Source organism: Colletes latitarsis, chromosome 7 (assembly GCF_051014445.1).
Source record: "Colletes latitarsis isolate SP2378_abdomen chromosome 7, iyColLati1, whole genome shotgun sequence".
Classification (NCBI taxonomy): domain Eukaryota; kingdom Metazoa; phylum Arthropoda; class Insecta; order Hymenoptera; family Colletidae; genus Colletes; species Colletes latitarsis.
In genome coordinates this window covers 21,078,182-21,104,891 of record NC_135140.1, presented here as the reverse complement: position 1 = coordinate 21,104,891, position 26,710 = coordinate 21,078,182, and the positions used below count along the sequence as shown (strand labels likewise).

Below are 26,710 nucleotides of genomic sequence, written 5' to 3'. Positions count from 1 at the left end.
ATGTCTACGATCGACCTTGAACCGTAGCCCAAGCCTCCGAGGATGGTTGCTTCCTTTCGGGGTTGGCAGAGGACAAAGGGGTTGGACTTTTTATGGGAGTTGATTCACGGAAAGAGGCTCGATTCGTCGAGGGTTGCGACCCAAACTCATGGAAACTCATGGAATCGTTACTAGAGGGGATTAACGATTGGTACCCCGGTCGCCAAGTATCTAAAGCAGTCATTTTCTATCATTGAAGACTCACGCATCCTTAGTGGATGGAGTATGCTCTAGTCGTAGTTCCCCTAAAGCAATAAAATTATAATTCCACTATTTTGCTAAGCCTTCTATAGACTTCCTGAATATTCTCCTGAATGACTACTTCGGAAACAGTTAATCATTTGAAGAAGACGGGCAAGAAACACATAATAATAATAAGGTGACACTTTTGATCCTGTTACTCCTTACTAATAATGGTGATTATTACTAAAACAGTATCCGTCAGTAAACAACTAATTTCATATGAATCATTATTCCTCTTTGAAAGAGAGGGATATAAATTCATCAGCCTTTCTCCTGTACGTCCAATAAATCAGAAAATGTAAAATTACCTGTCTCTAATAATTCATCGGGTGTTGTCGTCGGCCGGTTGCAAGCAACATTTCAACGTCGTTTATTAATTACGTATCGCGTTGTCGGTTTTCCATTCGCTGTCCAGTCGACGGCAAAGACACCGAAGACTGATTTTATCGGATCAGATCTCGCGGAGCGATAAATAGGTATCGGTCACGTGGCCAAGGAATTACGACTCGCCGCTCCGTGGGTAATGATTCAGCTGGGCGGTAGCTGTCCCTGATAATTGCATTTTAATGGAAAAGTGAAAATTTCGTTTCACGTCCGCCGGAAACTTGCCACTCGAATGCAGACCTTTTTCGTTAATTATAAGGGTAGAGATCTACAATTTCGTAAAAAAAAGTCCGTCGAGCGGGCTTATTCGATTGCGTGATCTAACGAAGAAAGGCAAACAGTACCCTCGACTTGGCCTCCCTTTTCATTCAAGTGTACTTCCTCTCTCATTGGGATTCCCCGATTCTTTGATATTCTATTTTCATCAAAGCTTACATACACATTTAGAGATCCAAAATCTAAGGTTCTGATCACTTGACACTATGGATACTCCATCTAAAGTTATTATGAGGTTACGGTCTCCAAGATGAAGACAAGTTTTTCATAAATTCTGTTACATTGGTTCGCTTTCTAAGTTTGATACACACTTCTCAGCTATTATCTCGGCCCGCGGTACACAATTTCTTTCTATTGATCTAATTTCGGGTAGCAGAGAGAGCGTGTTGATACGACGTCCCTTTATCCTCCGGGCTCGTTCAGCTTTCCCTCTATTTGCTCTTCGGGAGATTCTTTTCAACGATATACAGAAATTTCCGCGCGGCTCGAGCGCCTCGGCACGCAACAAATTCGCCTCGGCTCGAAACGAGCGGAAGTGCATTCGCCTGTCAACGTCGAATTTCGTAAGTGGCGACCAGAAAGAGCGCACTGATGGCGGCCGGAGCGACTTTCGACATCCTGTGGCGAATAATCGACCATATGTCGGCCGATGCTAGAATTAGTGGTCTCCGTCAAAGAGCTTCTCAACAACAAAAATGCAGCTGGTAAGCTGAGTCCTCTTGCTTCTTCCTCTGCCGTTTGCTGGAAATCCAGGATGTCTGCAAGCCCTATTTACCTTTCTTCCTGGCACACATTTCTCCGGAACTGTTACAAACAATCAGTTGCCCAGGATCATGCACGTGAAAGGCAACCTAAAGTAGTGGGGGTTTTGTAGTCCTGCTAAATCAGGAATCTAATCTTCCTGAACTGCGCCTCTGGGGGTTTGGTAACACCTCAGACTGTTCATGGAGGTGTACTCAGATTGGAAAACAAAAGAGGAAACAGGTAGCCAAGCAACCAAAATGTGTTCTAGGCCTAGAAGGTACTTTAATCGTCCCTAGAACCATGAGGGCCTAGGGCACTTAGAGTGGAGGTTCTAGAACCAGAGTAGGTCGACTATTGAAGCCTCAATAGATGATTAGCGCTGGAGTCTTAGCTGAATATGGATCTAGACTACTGTCCTCATCTCCTTGGGATGATAAGGGATCATATTCCCAGCTTTGACCGGACTGATCTAGACTGTAGATTCCAGTAGAAGCCTCATTCTCGATTCCATCTGTCTCATTGAAATCGGTTGCGTGATTCTTTCATCGGCCAAGCGGTAGCTCATCTATCCTGAACGCATTCACAGCATTTCATCGCGTGTGCTCGCTTCACGCGGCATTTTTCACCGCGAAATCGGTGCTCGCTCGCGCCGCTAACGGTCCCGAATCGGCGTTACGATGCTAACGGGAGCAGAAAGGATCGTTCTCGCGCGTGCATTAAGCGCATTAACAAACGGCCCAGTCACTGTCGGTTAACATTACACGGGCGCGAGCCGGCGTTCAACCAGAGCGTCGCGAACGCCATTTCCTTCATCGCCGTCGCGAATTAATTATCGCGATCGTTCCCGGATTAATTACGGCCATGTATCGGGCAAACGCGCGAGGATGAGCTTTTTCTCGCGCACGCGATTTGCCGTCTAAATAGCACCGCCACCGGCTGATCAGTCTAGCAAGACGATCCGTCCTAGCAGCTGTCCACCTTTTGTTGGACGCAATGGAACCGATACTTCCGTAATGATTTTATTTTGGATAAAAACACTTGGGGACCTGGACTACACCTGAGAGAATCTGTTTGCATCTGTGAACTGTCCTACTAAGGAGTAATCCATCGGCTTATATGCACTTCCAGGCTTTATCTATTCGGGGTTTTGTTTAAGGAACCCGTTAGTGATTTATTTATGAGTAAGCCAATTAGCATCGTGAGCAGTTTTCGCATACTTCAGTATACGTAGAAAGTCTGCTTCATTATTCGCTTATATTTCTTTTAAAGATTGTCCGACTATTACGCCTTGAATTTGCTTTGCACGAGCGTTCCAACAGTATTACCATGACCAAGGAGTTCAAGACCCCGTGCAAACTTCGTTTAGAAAAACAAAAAGAAATCGAGTTCCGATATGTTTATATCACCATTTTAGGTTAGCCATCGTAGACGCGTTTCCAACGCGCTACCAATTCCGTGCGTGGCTATGTAGAGCGCGTAACTAGCGTGACAAACGGAATTATTATGCGAGGACGAACACCTCGTCGGGATGCTCTACGACTGCCGGAACTAATTGAGTGTACGAACTGAGACAGTTTTTCGAGTAGCTCGAGGGATTATTCCGTCTCTGATCGCGAGAACTGGGTCCCGTGAAATTGGATTTCGCGGAATTTCCCGGTGCATCAATTGTTTACAGACATTGGACACCATAGAAGTCACGGAGAAGATGGATCGTTCTAATGCCGCAATCGCTTACATTACAAGCCTGAAAAATCTTAAACATAATATTTCTACTAAAGTACATTTCCGTGCGAAGGGGAACGCTCTTTAGACGCCTCGTCTGTGGGTGCTATGTTCGAGAAGCTGCTCTTACACGAATAGAAGCAGAACCTGCCTTGGGCCACGCGTGCCTACGTGTTAATCCACCATAATTTCAGCTACTTGATTTATGACTCGAAGTTTTATCCAACTGATTTCACTTTACGAGTGGGTGTTGCATCAACTTGCTATTGGGTCTTCCTCAAACTTACCTCAAATCAGTAATCAGTCTTTTTAAGGAGTGGGATTTATTTTCTCAAACTAGGTCTAAAGAATGTAGGGTAGGGTCTACTTGAAACCTCCGTCAAACAGGCGCCACACCTAAAGCCACATTCTCACACGCACTTGAAGCGTGTTGCATATCGTGCGTAGTACACGTGGGAGGCTTTAGGTCTGATCTATGTCCGTGGTGGACCCGATATTGGATTTTCTAGACCTAGACGTCGCGAACATCAGTCTGGAGAACCAAAATCCGCTTCTGTGTAGGATCGTAGGACGTAAGGGATTCCACACGGAGACTCTGTTGCGTTCCTGCAGGTTCGAAGGTGGCCAGATCAGATCGCGATTCCGTTTAGAAATCTCCACGCATCGAAATCTCCGAGCGTCCCACGCAGACGCGAGATCCTCGAGCGATCAGTCGGACATCGACATTACCTCCTCTCGCGTGATCGCGCCGGCCGGTGCAGCGAATTTCGAATTCACTGGAGAATTTATGGCGGCACGGGCCGGAGTTAGGCCCCTGGTAGTTGTCCGAGCCCTCGAGTTTTGCACCCGTTGCGTTTTCGGCAGCCGGGAGATTTGTGGTCCCCGGGATTCGACGATTTAGATGTTCATTTAATTTAGTCGTCTTCGTCGGTTGAACCCGAGTCGTGGCCCCGTGGTTCATTAATAGTCGAACCAGACAAATAAAGGAGCTTTGATTTATGCACTGCCCGCCGCGCGTACGCTACGAACGCCTTCGACGCTCCGTGGTTAATTAAATTGTTTATAGTCGTCGTGTCGATCGGGCTTTTCTGGAATTAAAATTGCGCGGGCATGCTCGGAGCTTGTTATGGGATTCTTGAATTCAGACGGGAACGCGGGAAACACCGACAACAGTCAGACATCCTCCTATTCCCATTAGGTGTAGAGTTGGGTCAAGAATATCTCTAGCTGAGTAATCAAGTGACTAGTAAGTGGATGTCACAGTTTAATCGTACCAGGAACAGTAGTGCCCCTAAGACAAAGATGGATCGAAGGTTACGCCTTCAGAGTTTCCAGAAAAATTGGCTTCGAGTCGTATAAACAGTGGCTAGACTCCCATCATCAATTTCCAGGGATAATTCGCGATTCGCAAAAATCTCGAGTGTTGGACGTTCGTTTCCGCGGACATGTACCATCCGACTGCTCATTTATTAACACCCCGTGTACGCGTTACGCGGTCGAAGGGCGTAGGGTTGCTATCGCTGCGAATCCGTGTTGGTCTGCGCGCCGCGGCGCGGCGAGATGCTCGATAGGGATCAGAAGGAGGGAATAACGTCGCCTGCAGCCACCGTAAACAAAGCCTGAAGGCGTGGGACGTCGAACGGAAAGCCTCACGGATCTTCGTTAATTGTGCGGATTGAGCGGCGATCCCCTCGCCGTGATATCTTCGATTTTCTGCAATAACCGGCTGCCTAGCTCGGCCCCGACAACATAAATTCGCGACGGACGGTTCGCAGAATTCGCTCGTACGCGAATCTGCCTCTAGAATTCAGCAAACTTCTACCCAAATGGGAAAGGTGCAGCGAAAATTCTCCAATTTGGAAATATTCTTCTGTGCATCTTTAGAAATCTGGTCACGGAAGTAAATCACAGAGAAGCGGAGAAAGAAACGTCGAGGATCGGGGCGCTTTCTAAATTTAAAATATAAAAGCGACTCGTTAGATAAATTCAGATAACAAGTAAGTTTCTAAATCGCTCGCTCGCGGTTTAATCTATCGTAATTAATTTCGAAGCGAGCTCCAGACTCGGAAGAACGAGACGCACGATCTTCGACAGGAGCCTCGCCCGGAACTTCCGGTGCTCCTAATTGCGCCAAAGGCTTATTAGACGGCGCGCGATGTGGGCCGCGTATGCGAGCATGCAAATGCATCCACTTACCCGTCTTACTATGTATATCTTGTACTTATGCATATCGACGTACACAATGGCGTCCATTTTAATGAGATGCAAGGGGTTCCGAGCCGACTAAAACGAAATACGTGTCCGATGCCTCCGAAAATGCTAATTATCGTCCATTATCTAATGACTCATCCGACGTGGGGAATTTGTCCAGAGAAAATATTTCTTTGTCTGAAATACCGCCCGATGTTTCCTGATACCAGGGCATCCGTCAGTGTCGGGGATATCAAACTTGGACAAACCGATTCGATGTCCTCCGATCATTGTTCGAACCGTGACACGATTTCCGTGTGCTTCGAAATAAGGTTCGAGAGACCACACAACCGATAAAAATCCACGTTTGACCACTGACTTCTTCAAATAGATTACTTTGTACCACTAATATCAAATACAAAGTAATCCTACTAGATTCTGGCACAGAATAATTTATCAAAGCAACTGTTGATCGTATTCCCAATCTGCGTTAGCTCTTGACGTCCCAAGATAGAGATCTCCGGACCAGAACTTATTGACCAGATCAGTCGAGGGATGTTAGAGTACTTTGCCATAATCTGAACACTCTGTCTCAGGCTCCACGTCTGGCTTCTTCGTACAGATTACTCTAACAACGAAAATTCTTGGTGTGCCTCCATTGAAAGTCCCACTAGCACATCTCGTGAGGCGGCAGGCAATTAACTAGACTAAATACTTTAGCTGTGGGTTGGTTACTAGGAATAATTAACCTGGCACAGATTCCGCTAGCTCGGAGTAATTTATCAAAGCCTCTGTTGATTATATTCCCTGCCTATGTTAGCTTCTGAGCCCCTAACATGTACGGACCTCAGGATTAGAACGTGTTCGCTCCGTCACTAGGTCAGTCAAAGGTTCTCCGTCAAGACGTATGACCTTAACTGAAGTTGCTCATCCCGTTCCCTGAGAAACCTTCCTCCCCAGTGTCATCATTGACCTTTTCGATCGGAAATATTCCACGTCTATTAGGACTCTTCATCGTTGGTTCCATTACCGTCTACTAGGAGCTGGCAGACAGCCTTGTTGATGTAGATTACAGGTTTTGGGAATGATTAATGTCATCTAGACTTCGTAGCCTAGTACAATTTATCAAAGACCTCCTGTTGATAACATTCCCTGTCTATGTTAGCTTTTGATCTTCCAGAGTATGGGAGCCTTTGGAGCAGAATCTGTCCGTCTGTATCTTTGTTGGGTCAGACAAGGATTTCCTGTTCTGGCGTTCGATCGCCGCTCGGCTCGGTTGGTCTCGTCCATCGATGGCGAGACGAAAAAGCGTGTCGCGGTGTCGGTGGTCACGTGACGGAGTAAGAAATCGCGAGACCGCGTGATTTAGGAAGGAGAGTCGTTAATCAAGCGGCCGAGTTAGAAGTCAACAGGTGCGAGAGCGAAGCGGCGGCATGCCGCTCTCGCATGGGACACGCATGCCGCGCGTGTGTCACGGACGTGTGTCTCCCGAGCGTGTACAACAGGATGCCAGTGTGTAGGGCACGGTGAGCGTCGGTGTTTCTCTGTGTATGCCGGGCTACTCTAGAAACTGGGACGAGCTATAGGTCTCCTGCAGGTGACGATAAAGAAAATTGATAGAGGGGAATGTTGAATGGCTCGAGAAATATTTATAATGAGGACCATCTTCCCGTAATATGATGTTTCTTCCAGGGTGCAACGACGCAGAGTGTGGCGTGCAGTCGTACTTTATTACAGCAACTGTTCGAACGTTCCACCATTACATCCTAAAGATTTAGTGGATTAATGTAAACTTTAATAGCATAATTCCAGGAATTGTAGTAATAACTATAATTTCTTTTTAATTTTATTACTTCCTCGAAGCAGCTGTTTCCCAGTATTTAAGGTTGAGAGGTTATCTCGGTTGATCGATCGTTTGGCAATAAATCATTGCCTAAAGATAACGCCGGAGAACTTTAAACAATCGACGTAATTAACAGTCCTTGTCGAAATAAATATACTAACGTAAAGCGTAGGCTGTGACTGGGAGGCGCTTTAAATATTCGTCGCTAGATGGCGATCGATGAGATTTCTTTCGCGATAGTAAGTTCCAATAAGTCGTAAAATGTTTACTAGGATTATTTGCCGCCTATCAGCAATTTTAGTCCAACGACTGCTCGCACTATTCTACCGGGACTTGACCGTAGAAATAAAATTCTCGATTAATCGATAAACTTCAATGGCTCAGATAAATTCTTGTTAACGAGGAAATTAGTCTGCGAAGAATTACTGTCTGGATTAAGTTGCTTGCATTAAAATGCCGTTAAAGTGACGCGTAAATTGCGTCCGATGTAATCGATAATAAAATTTATTGTCTCGTCGATGGCGCTAGATTAGTCGAATCCCCATAAACCGGTCTGATTTCCTCGGCAAGGCGATCTTCAAGCTTTCGTCTTGTTTCATACAGATAGCAATTTCCTCTCAGTAATTATCACTTTAAAGCTAGATAGTGGGCACATTAATAATCTACGGGAAGCACCTTGCCCGTGCAGAACGTTCGTGCGATCAATTGCTCGCTTCTCACAGCTTCGCGGATTCCTCATAAGCTCGGAGATTACACCGATTTTATGAGTCGTCGATTAAGTAATAGATTTACAGTGTGCTCGCGCGGAAATAACTTTCCAGAAGAGTTCCATTCGGCGCCGCGTGTTTATCCTGAACCTAGTAATTCTGATTGACTGGATTTTAATTGGATCGAAATAAATAAATGAAACGGAACAATTATCGTCGTTCGAGGTTACGGGTTGTAAATCAACATTTCATCCGCGCTGCAGCTTCATTCTGAGTCTGCGAATGCATTGATACTGTACGGCATGCGTTTAATTCCAGTCTTCTGAATCCGTCTCACCGATCAGCTTACAAATTTAAAAGTATGATTGATGCATGTTTAAGCATATGCTACCTCCAGATGGGTTCTTAATTGTGTTTTAGTGCTGTAATCTCCCCGATGAAGACATTACTATCTTACAACGAGAGTAAGGCTGGATTAGAATTAGGAGTACAATCTTGGACTCGTAGCAAAGAGCGTCCAGGTGTTTAGTACGAAAGATGCTTAGGTCAAATTCGATCTTTGGTGGACGTCTAGTGGAGGGCGCTTGACCCAGACCTCGAAATGCCAAGAAAGATCAAGCGTTCAGGCTGACAAACGTAGCCCAGCCCGCGAGTCTACGCAGTCCTTCTAAACGGTTCCTAACGGCGTCTTTAATCACTCCATCCAGCTCGGTCGGTGAAGGCTCCGGCCAGAAAAGGGCCGCGAACAGAGTCGACGGGCCGTGCTACCGAATTCCCGTGACAAGGTACAAGGAACTCCATCGAGACGAGCAAAAGGACCAGGCCCACAGGAGGAAGAAGGAAGGTGGAAACGGCCTGGCAGACGCATTTGTCGGCTGTTGGCCCGGTTCTCGTCGCTCTCTGGCCAGCAGGAAAGATTAGTGATCCTAATTCCCGTGGCTCCTCCGTTCCGCAGGAAATCCCCACGGTGGAAAGACACGTCTCTGACCTCTCTTCCTACGGCCGGGAGAGGAGAGAAGAAGAGAGAGCTGCGCGGACGAGTTATCTGTTCCGTTTCTCGGCCCGTGTAGGTAGGAGTGTAGGTTACGAGTGTCCGAAAGCGACGGCCACGCTCGTGCTGGCTACCGTAAATGTAAATATCCTACGCTCTTCGCATTAACATACGTCCCCGCAGGCTCATTAAGGATGAAATTAATTATCCAATGGAATCGTTTCTCGTGTTCCACGGGTCTAAGGCTGGAACGGAGACTCGCGACCGAGGGACACGGAAAAGTCGAACCGAGTCGTGGTCTAAGCAGATTCTACCTAGCCTGGGCGCTTCTGCTCTGGTAGGCTTTCTAAGCAGACCAAGTCGATGCTTGGATACGAGTAATAACTTTAACCAATTGGGCTGTGCGTATCCGTTTAAGATTTACAGAGTAATCGAGTTACGGAAGACACTGGGTGCGTGCAATCTGATATTTAAGATCTCACAGTAGACACGACGTAGCAAAGTTGCTGCTGATTGTAATTAACTTGAGGTATATGGGAATATCCGTGTCAAAGTGTTTGCAGACAATGGATCTATCTCCAACTGGTTAATCTCTATCTGCACTAATTATTCAGTACGTCGATTCGGCAATAAATTCTCGTTCGAAATCGTCTCTTCTTCATCCTCATCCCGAGACTCCCCATCAATCTCCAATCGTTAAATCCCCCCTCAACGAAGCACGCCAATATAAGGCCCTCCCGAAATTCGCCAGGACCCCCAAAACCAGAATCCCGGAATCCGGTAGAAGCCACCGTTTCAACCGGAACGATAAAGGAGGACAGCAGCGCTTAAAAGGTGGCGCCAATCGATGAATTATCGCGCGCAGCGTTGAACGCGCACGTAAAGCAATCAGCGCGAGCTAAGAAATCACCGGGAGACTTAGGGTGGATCCAGACTTGGCTCGAACGTCCAGCCACCTAAAGCCACCACTGGACATGCACATTTCAAGCATCTCTGCGGATCTTCGTCGGTGTAAACGGGTTCTCAACCATTTCGAGACTGAATCGATTGGGGGCACTATTTCGGGCCAGTTGAACTATTAAAATTATAGTTCATTGACTGGGGTATTGCCATCGTATGAAATATCAATATGGGTTTACTGATATCACACCTCAAAGCAAGGAAGTATAAATTGAATTTTAAAAAATTCAACCTGTTTTTTGAGGATACAACATAGATGTGTACCTATTAGTCTACTCCAGCAAAATCTGCTATTAGTTAGGTAACCTCAAAAATTGTCCTCCTTCGATGAACAAAAAAGCAAGAACGTGGCTTTAGGTGGGTCAGCTCGCGGCTCGGTTCAAGTCTGGACGCACCCTTAGAGGAGCAATTATCCTAATGGATGCAAAGTCACACCCTGCTGTCTGCACCGGGCATGGTAATGAGTTGATATCACCGCATACCAGGACCTTGTATCCTTCCAAGTCTTGTCCGAAGCGACGGAGCACCAGCGATCCTCCGCCCTCCCTTTCTTCCCTTTTTCTCCCACCTATCTCCCTACGCATCTCTCTCCCTTCCCCTTCCGCCACGCCGTAGAATTCACTCAGCCTTGAAAATCACGTTCACACTTGAGTCCCGCGACCGTGTTCGCTAGACACCCTTGTGCGCACCAATGGGCCCTAAACTGGACAGAGGGAGGGGGTTGACAATCGCTTTCTCAATGGGAACGATTCCTTCTCGGTCCTGATCGACACTTACTTTTAGAATGTTCGAGTACCAACGGTATAAGGTCAATTCTAAAGGCACACTATGTTTCGAGATTAGGTTAAGAAGATATCGAGTATTCCTCGACACTGTTTTCGCCACACTGAATGCAAATACGTCGTTGCATCGCTACAGGCACACGCAACCGCGTGTGCGCATCTACCTCACGCATTGTAAGGACCGCCCACTCAATTAACACGTTTCGTATGCGACTGCAGTACACTATTTTTGCACGCACTCTACAATTTAATGTAGTACACGTGTTGGAAGGTACCTTGAACAATATGCACAAGTACTTTGATGTACTTTAGTCTCGAAAGGACACATTATTAGTTAGACCAAATAGATTCCACGCAAGGCAAATTCTAGTTGGCAATGGAATGTTCGTGTTACTTTCTGATTAAGTTTTGCAACATTCGTGTTTACGGGGCATCGAGTCGCAGATTCTTAGAATTATATGCAGTGGATTCCAGGAATCGTCGCGATATGACAAGTATGACACTATCTGCGTCGAAATCTAGGGCAATATGCCACGTCGTAGTTTTCGTATTAAAAACTGCATATTTCGAAAATCCGCCTGAACACGCGATGCAACGAACATTTTCGTCGATCGAGAAGTCCTGGTCTCGCCAAACCCGAGCAGAAGTTTCGGGCGAGCTTTATTGGGTTGACTGCACCCCGTTAGCGGAGCGTATCTTTTCCAATTCAGTCCGTATCAACGACAGAGAAAAATCCCAGCGATTCCAGCGTGTTACTTAATTACGGGCAGCGGACGTGAACGGGTTAAGAAACACGTCCCGTGCTCGGTAAAGCGCTTGAAATGGCTTCGCACTTGTCACTGACCACGGTTATCTTTTCCTCTTCTTAGAAGGTGTTCGCAGGGTGACGAAGATACCGAGAGGCATGACCTCTACCTGCTGTACACCTCTTGGCTGCATCGTTCTCCGCGCGATTGCTTGCTCACGATTCGTTGAAATCTCGAGCGACCCGCTGTTTATTCAGGCTCCTCCGCCACGTATGATCGATTCTGTAGTTTTCGCGCCAAGTTACTCGTGCTGGACACGGGAGACCGGATATGTTCTCTGTTCCATTGTCAGGACAGTTGTATACTCGATGGGGTCTGGAAAAACACGTGCAACCGAATATGCACGACTTGGCGAAGAGAAGGTTTGAAGATGTTTGAAGATGTTTGAACCAAGCATTCATCCTTATATCATTTGGATATGTTTGAGATAAGGCTAGTGTGTAGTAGGACACCCTTTTAATCGTTAACATCACTGATCAGAATCCTAATTTTTACCGTATCTATCGATGAACAACCACGTACTAACCTGAACATCGAGGACTTCAACAGACAACGCTTCTAGCAGAGCCACCCACTTCAACACTTTCATTTTCGAATAGATAAACTTGGAACTTCTATGAGAAAGGGATTCCATATGAGAAAAAAGGAGTTGCTTTGCTTCGTGGACGGACAACGACAGACCCGTGGCAAGGACGCGAACGAACTGTCGATGCGTGGCGTTAGAAAGGTGCTTTTGTACTCGGGTAGGTGCATTGATTGAAATGCAAACCAATTAAGGGTGCAACCTAATCTTGGGACAAGGAAAACTAACGGGACATTCTGCAGTGCATGTAATCCCTCCAGCAGGATTCGGTGTCGTTTTCCATCGACTAAAGAGGACAATGTTTCGCATTAGCACGGCTGGGTTCTCAGCTAACGCACTTCGACTCTCGAGCCACTGCTGAAAACGTACATTTCTGGACAGAATCTAGAAAACGTACATACGCGACTCGTGAATGGAGATTTCGATGTTAACTACTTTTAGCAGCGACTCCTGTGAGTTTTTTAAATGAAAAAGATCATTCGGTGGGTGGTTTATCTAGATAATAGTAATTGGACGCGTCGATGTAGAGATTAAACACTGGAATCTCACTTGGTCAATAAGGTTTTTGTGTATGTTGAGAAGAATGAATTCAATATTAAAGTTTAGGTTTTCCTGATGACCAACAGTTGATCACTAATGAATAAAGATGACCCTCTTATACCAGAAAGATTTAATTACTTGAGAATATCCCGGATTGTAGACATAATTGTCCATAAAAAAAACAACATTAACATCCCCTGACCAAAAGCTAATTTGCACAGCAGAACCAAAGTGGAAAGCAGAGCGCATCAAGCAGATTCCAAGCAAAGCCGAAGGATTGGGAAACACTTCGACGAGTTCGAAGCCAGCTAGACCAGGCGAGGATAGAACCAAAATCGGGGCAACCTGTACGACAGCCGATTAAGCGACTTAAAATCTGACAACAGAATAATCCAACGCGGAGGTTCGTCCGGGAAAGGTCACGCCGACTGAAAGCCGACATTTCTCGGTCTTCCATCGTGGCGATGCGCATTAAACCCGGCCGGATCCGCGTATCCGCGAGGAAAATTCAGGATGCATCGGTTCGTAAGGCAGCTAGCTGTGTCAGTCGCGGCACGGTAAACTATTGGATTATTCGAGGCGTACGAGTGGAAGAGTTGCGGTTAGCAGGCATCAGACTGAGTTTGTTGGATTCGGGATCAAAGTAATCTCGTTTGCCATCCCCCCGATCAGCCTATCCCCGGTGACCAGGGGTGGGCAAACCACGCCCTATCATCGCTGTGCACCGTTGGCCTGCGGGGCCTTTTCAAAAACGCAAACAAAATTGTTCGAAAGCGGTGTTCGTTCTGCGATCATACTCTACGTTTCAAGTTCGATGAAACACGCGAGATGGGCTCGACAGGCTGCCCCTGGAACGACCCTGCCAGCGGCGAAACGATGGTCCCGTCGCTTCTCTGGGCTCGATTTGCGCCAAAAATCACGGTACTCAACGCGATGGAACCATACAACACATTTCATCAGGTTACAACCCTTTTGACGCGCCTGAATCCACGCTTTTCTTTGAGCGAATATTTGAACGAATGTTTGCAGAATGTTGGACACCCCTGATGTTAGCTGAGGCGTATGATCTGATTAGTTGACTCTAGGGTGGGTTTTGCCCTCGGTAGGCCACAATCCGCTCGTTTTTCGAGGCAGGATTAGCCTCATAAGATGACACCGTTGCTGGGAAGATTAGATAAAGATTAACGATTCAAATAGCATCGGATGACGGATTTCACTGGCTTGCCAAGTCGATACTGATCATACTTGCCAAATAACACAGTTGCAAACCAGTCGAGTTTGACGCGTCGCAACGATCGGATGATAGGGCGCACAGCCACGTACAATTCCCTTTATTTCAATTATATCGGAGAAATGTAGCGGACAAAACGTTCGATTCGATACGACAGACTTAGATTCGAAGGTTTAGGCTTTCATTTGCCGAGTGGCTACCGTCTGAATGCGTCTAGATCATCGTTTGTACCAGGAGAAACTTTGTCCGGTTTGATAGATTTCTCGCGGTAACTAGGACACGATTAAGTCCGTTTTTCAAAATTTTTATCCGCTAGAAAGATATTACGAACTGTGCGGATGACAACTGCGTCAAATTTCTTGATGAATTTGCGAACAGTTAGAGGCACACGAGATTTTAGAGAGCTCGTCGCTGCGGGGTGTCTATTTACCCGTAGCGTTGACACGAGTACGAGGCAGGCTGACTTCGCCGCCTGGTTCTCGACGTTTATTGCAATGCAAATAAAACTTTGCGATCGTCGAAACATCCTTTTAAGGATTCGCCAAAAACGAGAAACGGTTTAAAAATTAAATCCGAATGAAACCTAAGAGGAGATTCGAAATGAAAAATGTCAACCAAGCGCTTCGATCCTCATCGAAAGGTGACGATAACATGAAAATTAAATAGCGAAGCCAATTCCATGCATGCGAGTGGGACTCATGTCCACTTTGCACCACTCATCCCCACGAGGGTTGATACGCACGATTCGATTTGAATGCCTCGGGTTAAAGGCATCCCTGCCTCCCCCACTTCATGACCAGATTCTTTAGCAACCCAACGTCAAGTCATCTAACATTCTCCCACAGTCTGGTCTAAGAGGCACTGGTGACAAATTTCTAACACCGTTCCGACTGATGGACGAGGATAACAAAGACCATACGCAAAAAAGACTACAATAACCAAGATTCGTGGAGGGTGGTTTCTCGAGGAGGTCACCTAGCGCGACCGAAACTATCCAGCCCGTGGACGGATTCTCAATATCCAAGCTAACCGGCGTTCATGAGTTTTTCGCTCGTTAATTCGCGCTGGTGACCGTTAAGCGAGCGCTGGGTTCGTCGAGCAGCAATAAAACGCGCGCAACGGAGATGATCTCTCCCGTTCGTGACGTTCCAGGCCGTGGGTTCGCGTGGTCCATTCTGTCCGGCGGAGCACGCACGATGACGTGATCACGTGACCGTTAAAAACCTGACCTAACCGACATCACTGCCGGCACGCCATTATCCGTGCGTCCATCGCTACTGAATGAGCCCCGATGTCCGGGCATAAACTCGCTATATCGGCGGCCCTCGTAAATCCATCCGCCAAAAGGACATGCGATCCAGCGGTCCGTTGTCCTTCCTATCAGCGGTGTGCGCGCTTCTTTCGTGTATCGGTTCAAGGTCTCCGATGCACGCGCGTCTTTGCGTGTCGTACTCGTTGCCTCGGAAGTGAGACGCTCGCGCGTTACTCCTGACTCGGCGATTGTCTCTGGACAAATGGCTGGCGCACAGTTCCCTCTGCGCGAGCTGCACGACGCTCCCCGTGTTCCTCGACGCCGCTAGGTGTTACAATAACAAGAACCTCGCAATGCGTTGGCGTATCGACAAAAACTACTAACAGTACTTGCCGGTTCTAAGCTTCGAAGAACGTGGATCTCAGGACCTCAGACATCGAAGGAAGTACTCCATTCTAGGGATATTCTAGAGATATTCTTAGAGACCATGTAGAAGGAAATTCTGTTTTGTTTACACGATAAATATTTTCGGTAGAAAGAGCGACATTATTGCGTTTCTATCTAGCAGATCCTGCCATAGTCGCCATGCTATTAATCGTTCGAGAAATTGAATATTAATGCGTTTCGCCCTAGATCTTATCTAGCAGATCATGCCATGGATGCTAATATTACTCCGAACGGCCTATTAAACTAATTATGTACTAATAAACTATCAAGTAATTGAGGACTGTTCGACGAATAGCTTCACGTGTAAGGATCACGAATAAGGAACTAATTGAGTAGCAGTTTCCAGGATTCCCAATAGAGTTGGAGCATGTTGTAAGTCCCATTGTGCGATAGGGCCCGAGGACAATGTCTGAGGACTAAATAACGCAGTCTATAAAGCTCTATCAACAAATTGTCGTCCCAGTCGAGATACGTAGGTAATGAAGCGAGTTTTGCATTGAGGGGAATAAAGATTTCAAGTGGCGTAAAATCGATCGGTCGGATCAACCGGCATTATCGCCGATCCGGCTCGATAAAATGACAGCGGCTGGGCGATTACCGCTCGCACGCAACTACCGAATGAACTAATATCCAAGTGTCGACCTAATATTGAAGCTCGCCGTAAATCCATCGCGTCGAAGGCACGCAACGCGGCTCTCGTCACGAGCCCTGTATCCCTTTTTCTCGCGTCGTCGTTGCATGTGCGCGCACCTTGCAGGACGTGCCGTGGATATCCGGTGGTTGATCGATACCGTCAGGAACGCAGCGATTACTCCTCCACGGGATTACTTTACCCGTATCGTGTTGCCAATCTGTGTATACAGAGAGGCCAGGTGAAATTGCGCGAAACTTTGCCGAGTTTGTTGGCACGGGGAACTTTGGCCAGGTCCCTTTCGCGATTATAGAAGAATCGATGGCACAGTGCGGTAGGACAGTCGATAAAAACAGAGAATCCCGGTTCTACTCCTCCACGACGCCATCAACCTTCACTTTTCCCATTTATCAGACACGTTGAGTCTGATGAGTTCACTCGTAATAGTTATCAAATTGCACTAGGACGATTTTCTCTGAAGGTAGTCCGATCCCAGGGAGACAGATCAACGGGCAGATGGTGCTACCCCAACCGTGAATCGATTTCGATCTCTCGCTCTCGATCCCATAAATATCTGGCCGAGCCACTCAGCCGGATAATTACGTATCGGGGCGTGTAGGGGGCGGAGAACGTGGCGTTGTATAGGCTCCGATATTATGCCTATACGTAGTCGCGGCACGCTTGACCCTCTTGACATTCGGATGATATAATAATAATTGTTGCGCGCCCCGCAGCCACAAATCTCGCGGCTTCATTGGTAGAAAGTCGTCGTCCACTGGTCGGAAACCGAGCCGTTGCCGGGACGAGAGCCCAGTGCGCAGAACGGGGCCCCCGTTTAATTTCCTCGCTTCGTTTCATGCTTCTTCCGAACGAGCTTTTTCGTTTGGCCGTCGTTTAATTAATATCTGAACGCTTCGCGGCGGGTCATTGTCGCGAGTCCGACCTATCTTCAACTCCGTTACTTCTACCGGAAATTCGTTTCGTCTCCTCGCTAGATGGAGACGATAATTGTGCGATTATCAATTATTCATTTTAGATGACCGTGCACGGTGGGAAAAATGAGTTCAACTCGTAACGAAAGAGTAAGAGTCCGATCTTAGAAAACGTTCCCATCGAATTTAAGTGCGTAGAGATCCGAATTAGCAACTTTTCTCGTGCTGGAAGATGACTGTATTTATTGTTGGCACCGTTCGCACGAATAAACTTTGTTCGTTTTGAGGTAAACCGCGCGGCTCGACGCTCGGTTTCTTCGAAACTTCGCCGAGGACTCTCTCGCCTCCCTTTGAAAATGAGATTTCGGTGAAGCGCAGATAGCAGACGAAGCTGCATACTGAATTAGTAGGATGGAGTATCTACCAAGGGGGCATTACCTATCGAGGACTGAGTACAAACAAAGAGGAGGCCAGCGGTGGTATAGTAAAACGATCGTCGTTCGACTTGAAATACGTAGCCATTAACGGCCATAACCATTACCGATTCGACTGAATTGTGAGGTTAGTATGGGGCTAATCTGCTACGTGCTTTACTTACCTGTCAAGGAATTAGCATATTATCTGAATACCGGCTACCCTGCCTCCGATTCCTTGGGAGCCCGAAACGGTTTCTCTCCTTCTTACGCTCCCTTTCTCGACCACAGTCGCTACGCTTCTGAGTTCGGGGAATATCAAATTTCCAGACGCCGACTTAAAGACACCTATATGGATGACAGTCTCACCGTGGCGTTACAAACCTGCCAGTGACAGTCATCAACAATAATAGCATGACAAATTTATTTCGACTTGCTTAACTAAACAGCAATTGTCTGTACATTTGATTCTAGTTCTGTCACTGAAACCTTGACTTGCTGGCAAGTCAGTGGTAAACCTGTTACCACGACGCCATGATAGATGATAACAGATTTTTGCAACCTATCAGCACATGATCTGTTGTCATTACGCCATGCTGATATGCTATCAATTCGCGAACTTAATCTGACATAACAGTCTTCCACATTGGACTTGCTGTCATTTTGCTACGATAAGCGTTCTGAAAATCTGCTATGATCAGAGCTTGGCTAACAGGGGGTTGCGATTATCTGACTATCGGATGTCAGTTAGGACTATTATCGACCCAGTTAGCTTGGAAAATTTATTAGGGCATGTTTAACTAAACGTATCACCACTCGCCAAGAAAATTGTCTCTTGGAAACGATTGGATCGACAGTCTGATCGAATAAAGTAATTGCAATTATCATCAACCAAAACAGCTTGGGCAAACGTATCGAGACCTGCTTAAATGACGTCACGTGTCAAGGAAACTGTCATCGTTAAAGCGTAAACGGAATAAAAAGGTACTTTACACCGAGCGCTCGATATGCGTACCAAGTACTTAACTCGTAACAAAATTGTTGAGTAAATGATGGCGTGTCAAATTAGTACGATACGCCCGAAGAAGGCGTATCGAATTAAAATAGTACGCGTATTAAACGCGTTTGCAGCGCTACAAGCGCCTACGTACTTTAACCCTTGTAAATGTTCCCATTTGACCCGAAACTAAGAAATGAATACAACCAAATGGAGGTTTCCTTTGTTCTGTTGTACCACACAACACAGCTGACTAAGTTTACATGGTTATCCAACAGACTTATGTCAGATAAATTGCAAATACCACCAACCCAACAAGCTTATCAAGTTTACTAGGACTCGCTGAAGCAAGGAATACATAGAATTTCAATTATTGCATGACAGCCTCGTTCATTGCGCGGTGTCGACAAGTAAAGAGAATGGTCGATAAGGTACAAGTAAGGTTAGAGAAGCTACACACGAGCCATAAGCAGTGGAAGTACCCTGCGTACTGCAACTTTTCATAGGGTTGATCATTAAATCACCTTTCCTTCATTATTACGTAGACCTCGATTATTGCAAAATTTTCCGTTCCGATTTCCTGCAATAATCGGGGTTCTACTGCAACCGATTCTGACGTCACGTGCCAAGGAAATTATCATCGCCAAGGCGTGAACGGAATAAAGAGCTAGTTTACATCGAGCGTTCCATATGCGTACCAAGTACTTGGTTCGTAACAAAATTGTAGTATAAATGATGGCGTGTCAAGTTGGTACGATACGCCTAAAGAAGGCGTGTCGAATAAAAATAGTACGCGTATTAAACGCCTCTGCAGCGCTGTAAACACTCGTGTACTTTAAGAATAGCTAAATCGAGGTTAGGTTTCTTTTGTTCCTTTGTACCTCGTAACGACGGTAGATATGTTTATATAGTTCACCAAATTCAATGATCGGTAGGCTATAAAAGCGTACTTTGTCTATACCCTATCCGTACATTCTGCAAACTTTGCACGGTACAGACAATACAATCATTAGGTGTAAACATAGTCGTATTAAGCGTTTAGTACACACTATCTCAGCGCATTTATTAAAATCGACTAGGCTGTATAAACTAAACGACTGCCTATTCCATAGATAAACTTGCCTCCATCGAGTTCCATTCTTGCCAGACGAGGATTCTGTGCTAGCGAAGCGTTCAGGGCGAATTGATAGATCGACGTTTACCATGGGCCTTAAACGTCGACGTAAACTTCGCCCGGATCAATAATTCCGATTCGTCCCAGATCATTTTCTGTTTTTAATTATACGTAGGTTAGCCTCTGGGTTAACCCCATTAAGCTCGCGGTGCTCCAAGAAGCTACCGTGACTTTTTATTTCGTTCTGTTCCTCGAAAGATCCCATTATACTCGTTTGCGTTAAACATTTCCGTGCGTGCCGCCGACGCCGACAGGAAGCTGCCCGTTGCTGCGTTCTTTTTCGATCGTAGCCTCGCGTACGATCAATTACTCGCGTGCAAATAGAACGCGTGATATAGAGCGAGTAATTGTCGACGCGCTGCGCACGCGTTCCTTTGTGATTTGATGGGGTAATTAGCTCGGGAGAGCAGCCGCGTTATTCCTTTGAAGATACATTTCGTAAACTAATCTGGGTGACAATTCTCATGGGCACAGTTTGCGACGTCACCGTATGGGGGCATGATCGATGAATCCAAAATGAATGCATGGCACTAGTCTTAAAGATCTCTCTCGATTCCTCAGAATTACTAGTAACAATTGTTGCTGGCAATTGCTAATGTTAGAGCTAGGCTAGTAGGTTCTAACTGTTCATGAAAGATGGACCATCCCTTTCCAAAGGCAACGTAATAGGGTCTAAGATCCAACAGTTCATAAAAGATTCTCAGACCTCAATTTGAACGGCGGGCCATGCCATTCTTCGGCCAGAAACGTGTTCAATTCTGCGGATTGGTCAGCAAGAAGATGGCGCAAACACTACGGTCCAGTTCGCACCAGTAACGCGGTCATTTGCGGTGAACTTAACAGCTTCATAGAAGGTTCGGACAGCCACCCGGTCGCAGTTACCGTCGAAATGACCGGGTCAGTTCGCAGTTACGCGAAACTGAAGGAATAAGAGATAATCGGTAAACGAGCAACAATTAGTTTTACGGTGAGTGGAGAAGGGGGTACATGAAGGGACCCAACGAGAGCAAAGGCTTGCTTCTTATGCGGGGTTTTGCCGTGTTTACCTTTCCGCTGTCGACGACCCGATTCGACTCGGATTCGACGGTTACGAGCTCGTTGGACCGATTTCGTGGCTTCGTGGAAACGGGTTACTGCTCCTTATAACGGCATAATTGATGCTTCTTTTACGCGAACCACGCTGTAGCTGAGTTTTTCTGACCCCACGAGGAAACGGCATCTTCGTTGGCTAAATTGATTTCCGGACGAGGAGGAATTCATTCCCAGTTTTTCTTTCGACGGCCAAGGCGAACCGGGACGGTTGACGAGTGTTAAGAGCCGCACTCCTCGAAGGTTTCGCACGCTCTGTTCGTTTCACTGTCGTGGAACCCTCGTTTGCACCAGGGTGGCGAAGGGATTTTAATTTGGTTCTGCGTTCTGTTAATAACCAGTGATTTTCTGTTGGCTGTTTTTCACCTGCCCTCGCCTCCTTTCCTCTTGCATTCAACGTATCCAAACCTTGGATCTCCATGTAATGTCGATTACGTCTATTCGTGACAAAATGTCATCCGCCGTGTTATAAGATTTCGTTCGAAACTAATGAAATTTTTCAATTTTCCATCGTAAAAGAATAACCGGCAGAACGGCTCGAGAAGAAAGAAAAAAGTAAAGGGGGGAAGATCGAAAGCAAAAGGGAGCTGATGCTGGGCCGAGCAATCAGCGCCACGCGTAATGCGTATCATTGGACGGTCTTCGTAAACACGAGCGCAAAAAACAATTATTAAGGGAAGATTGAAGAGAACGGCAGTCAAGAGGGTGCAGAGGGCAGGTCCTTCGAGCGAACGAGGATCCTTAGCGCGAATCCCACAGTTGTACCGGCCGCTTTGGTCTCGGCTGCCGTTGCCATCGGAGGATTTAGTGGCCAACGCTGATCCTCGTCGAGGAATCTGTTCGGGCTGTAACCGTAAATTAGAAGGAGTTTCGTCAGGCAACGGGTTAATGATGTTCCTTGACATCTAGCCTCTTCTATTTCTTTGTTTCATTATGCTGATATAACTCGACAAGTGTAATCAGAGACTTGTGCTAGTGGCTGGACCGTGAACCCCTCCAAGTGATTAGACTTGGAGCTATCTGGCAAAAATTTGCCTTGGCTCGGTTGGTTTGCTCGAATCATAGTAACTTCATTTACGAGACTGTAACTAAATGTTTCTTCTTCACACTGCAGGTGACTGTAAAATTGTAACGGCGTTCCTGCCTTTGTTACATTGTAGACTGTTTTAAAGTTATTCGCGAGGTCGTATTAACCGAAGATGCCAATTAGTTACAATATGCATAATTACTATAGATACGTATCAGGTGTTTTATTATTTAGTATTTAGTAAAATTGCCTCGTCATCGATAAAAGACGTATGCAAGGATAAATCTAACGATGCTGTCGCTCGGTGTTTATTTTAAAAAATGTTAAAACGTATAGACGTAAGAAGTAAACACTCTGCTTCCGAGTCTCATTTTCATACAGATGGTGATGTGTTTCAAAGATCAAACGAATATCAAAGGAGGATCCAGAGGAAACATGACAATGTTTCTTGAAAACAATGACTGTTGTTGCTTTTATCGGCTCCAGCAATTCTTCGATTTGTCGCTGATGGCGACTAGTAAAAGCTCGGAGCTTGAAATGGGGGAGTATAACACTCCCTCACATCTACCCTCGGTAGACCCCAACGGCGCAAAATCTACCCAAGTTTTCGCGTAATCAACGAAGAAAGAACTCCCCACCAATTGGAACAGGATACGGCGAGCCGCTCGTAAACGTGGAAAAAGACGGTGGCCGACTACATATTTATAAAATGCAAATTCTAATTGCGGTAACAGCGACGCAAAATTAATGATCGCATTTAAAACGCTTTATCAGCGGCCGGCACATTTTAACTCGAGTAATAAGCAGTCCCCCTTGCCTTGCGTGTGTTCAGTCGAACGAAAAGCGCGGTCGCATAAATTTTTATTTAAAAAAAAAAGAGAAAAAACAAGGAAAATGTCGCTGTCGACCCAGCAATATCGAAACTTAAAACCATCGCGTTCAACTTGGCGGAAAAGTCGGGCAAAAAAACTCAAGGAAGCGAAGAGTGTGTGACCATTGGAGATGGGAGTATAATTACACATTTCAAGTAGGTTCGAACCTGAACAAACAGTTTCAAACTAGCAACAAACGATAAAACTTGGAGATTTAAAATTGGCTTGGATTTGGGACATTCGAAATCCATGGAACATTGTTCGTTTCCTGGGATTGCCTTTTTAAACGATTCCTATCGTGAAAAATGGCGTCAGTTTCTTCGTGGAAACGGGTCGCTGAACGTTTCGCGAGCTTCAACAGATGACGCGACTTGACGCGCCGTTAAAAGCAAAGCTAACAGTTAGGCGCGCATATGGCGTGGCCTAGCGTGATCTTTCGAAACAAAACTGAACAAGTTCTCGTGCAGTCTACCCACGGAACTTGCTCTTTTCTCCGCCCATTGGGCGGTACTTGCATTTTCGCAAACGCGTTTACACAAGTCTGCAAACAATCGCGTTTGCTGTAGCCTAGCTAGACCCGCGAAACATTTGTCAACGATCGTTGCCGTCGTGCCCATAACAGTGTCTGGTCTTTCCGGTGGGTCGCTTGTAATCGAAGTAAGGATGTTTTTCCATGAACATGAAGTATTGGTAAATATAATACTTTCGCTTGTCCTAATTGGCATAACAAGCACGATCATGGTTGATGCAACATGCAAGGCACTATGGTTTGTATAAGATCCATATCGATGGTGTATACATTCTTCCCTATACACAGTTATAGAAGGTGTGTAGAACATTCTTGGACCATCTAGGGCAACGCTGGTTATTTCATGCATAGTTGAAGATGGGATTCCTTGCAAAAGTAATTTGTCTCGTTCGATTACCTGCTGGAACATGGTTGATGCAAGATGCGATACTACGATAGATCCGAGATCCTATCAATGATGTATGCATCTTCATCGTAGATGTTCGTAGTTTGGATAGGTCTGCGGAACATTCCTGACAGACGCCTATTAAGATTATCTACGATCTGAGAAGTCCACGGTTGCGCTGAGGCGTATTCACTGTATTGAGATACAGTGTACCCGCCTAATCGGTGTGTTGCTTTTCAATCATAACCACTGAACTCTGTGTCACCCTTACAAATTTATCCTAGGTGTATTCGTTCGAGTACGGCTGATGCAAGCAAGTTTCATGGAATCTCTGTTGCACCCTGATTTGCACGCACCTGACGAGAGCAATTGTGGGCTTGGTTCTTCGAGAAAAGCCCGTGTTATCTTCTTCTTTTATGATTGATGCTCGGTAGTATAACTGGTACCAGGTACACAAAATATTTGACCGTACGCATAGGCGTAGAATGAAAGAGTCTGAAGAAAATTCTTTATAGATGCCTACTGAGATTATTAACACTCTCATGAAAGCACTGTTGTGCCCCGCCATGTATCTTGTACACACCTGACGAGAACATCTGCGGATACGGATCTCCATGATATTTGTGTCCAATCTTTGTACTTAACAAGAAGATTAAATCAGTCTTGTCTGTTGTCGCTATTACAGCGTTAACGCGATTCGAAGTGTCCTCTAGACAAGACACATTATCATCGAGCATACGTTGATCGGCGATACTGGGCTCCCGTCTTCGGGACATCTTGACGCGTACGAGCGGGTCCTCGAGTCGAAGAATCACCCGAAAGTAATGAAATATCGTTTACTATTAATCTGCCAATTTATTTCGCCGTTGACGTTTTAACGCGAACCTGGAAACACGCAGGTGCCGCGTTGGTTCCTGTTCCCTCCTGGAAACAGCGCGGCCTAATTACTCGGGGACCCCTTCGTTAAACAGCGATAAACATCACGACGATTAATAAGGAATACGGTTTTTTTGTTGACCGGCGATCCTTCTGCGTCGTACGAGCCCCGATTCCGTCCGAAAACGACAAAAATGCGGTTAAAGGTGCGACACAAAACGGAAGAGAAGAACCGCGGAGCTGACGTTAATTGCGACGCTCGGCCGTCGTAAATTAATTTCCCATTGGTTAAGTATTATTATAATACGTGTGAACGTAGACACGTTCGTTAAAACGCACGCGTAATTTCTCCACGGGACGAGGGAACGGTAAACGAAGCGTCATTTTCGAGGCACCGTTTTATGCTAATGCTTAGACAGTTTGAAACAAACGGTTATAACAGGGGTGACTGGTGATGAATATTTTGTTGCATGAATCTCAGGTTTACCTTGGTTGAGTAATTTTTTAATTTATAAGAAGAAAAGTATATATTCTATGACCTTGAGACTTGTTGTGAGGGTCAACGTCCTAAAAAACGACCGAGTTTGTGTAAAAATGTTTGACAGACACATTTTTTGATTACGTAGCGAGTGCTAACGTTGAAGTTTTTTGAATAGAATTTTAAATTATTCCTCATCACGCGCGATTAGATTAAACCTGGTCGTTTTTCTCCACCTTAGTTTGAAATTCGAATCGTTTCGGCATCTGTCTAATAGAATTTATAACGACAAGGTGCGTTTCTCTTCTGTCAAGACTCTGGCAATAATTTGTAATGGGTGCCGCGTTATTCTTTTCGACACCGTTTCGGTAAAAACTTCACCTCTAATTTGTCCTAATTAGGACCGTGGCTCGAGCTCCAAAAAAATATTGAGAACCCAGTGACCATCTCTCTAGGAAAGGTTTGTCCTTTAATGTCCCAACGGAGACACGTGCAGCGCACACCCGACCTCAGGCCACGAGGTGATGTAATTTACGACATGACCCTTGACGAGTGATTCACAGACGTCTCGTGGAGGGACCGTGAATGACTCTACAGTAATCGCGTTCCACTATTTGCGTTCCTCCAGGCGTGTCTTCTTTTGCTTTCTCTGCGATCCGTCGTGAGAAAAACTCGACCGTTTCTATTTGTTTTTCGCAATAAAATGAACCATATTGTAACTGATATATTATTCTTCGTGGCCTATTCATTCGATAATATTATCTACGAAAACAGTTTGAACTCGAGATGCAGGAATAGTTTAAATTAATAGTCGATCTAATCGAAATTATATCTTATAAATTCCTCGATAGTATAGTGGTCAGTACTTTTGCCTGAAAATATTCCATGAGATCCTTTTACACCAGTAAAAATAGGACTACCAGATGCCCTTAAAAGTACTTTTGAAAAAATATAAATTCATAAATATTTATGATAACTGGTGTAACATTTGTATGGATGTTGCTGAAAAAAGAAATCCTCGATAGTATAGTGGTCAGTATTTTTGCCTGAAAATATTCCATGAGATCCTTTTACACCAGTAAAAATAGGACTACCAAATGTCCTTAAAAGAACTTTTGAAAAAATATAAATTTATAAATATTTATGATAACTGGTGTAACATTTGTATGGATGCTGCTGAAAAAAGAAATCCTCGATAGTATAGTGGTTAGGACTTTCGCCTAAGATGAAGTCCTTTCACATAAGCAAAAATAGGATGACCAGATGCCCTTACAAGATTGTTTGAAGTCATGTAAATTTATAAATATTTATAAAAACTAGTGCAGCACTTATTTTGATGTTTCTTGCAAGAAATCCTCGATAGTATAGTGGTCAGTATCCCCGCCTGTCACGCGGGAGACCGGGGTTCGATTCCCCGTCGGGGAGATATCTATTTTTTTTCTTCGCATTTTCATTATTCATATATAAATTATTTATTACTACTTGGGGCTTTCACGAAATATTATTGTTTGATCAGGCAAGGATGCCCGCTTCTTTGACCTGCTAAGACCCAGGCCCAGACTCAGGC

At 45.5% G+C, this 26,710-nt stretch overlaps 1 protein-coding gene and 1 non-coding gene across 2 annotated transcripts in view; one reads left to right on the top strand and one right to left on the bottom strand.

The window, feature by feature from the left end:
• Ss (aryl hydrocarbon receptor spineless) overlaps positions 1 to 26,710 on the bottom strand; it is a 131,478-nt gene that overhangs the window by 86,290 nt on the left and 18,478 nt on the right. The gene's annotated exons all lie outside the window — the stretch shown is intronic.
• On the top strand, positions 26,497 to 26,568 carry Trnad-guc (transfer RNA aspartic acid (anticodon GUC)). Its single transcript has one exon. It is a non-coding gene; the product is annotated as a tRNA-Asp (tRNA).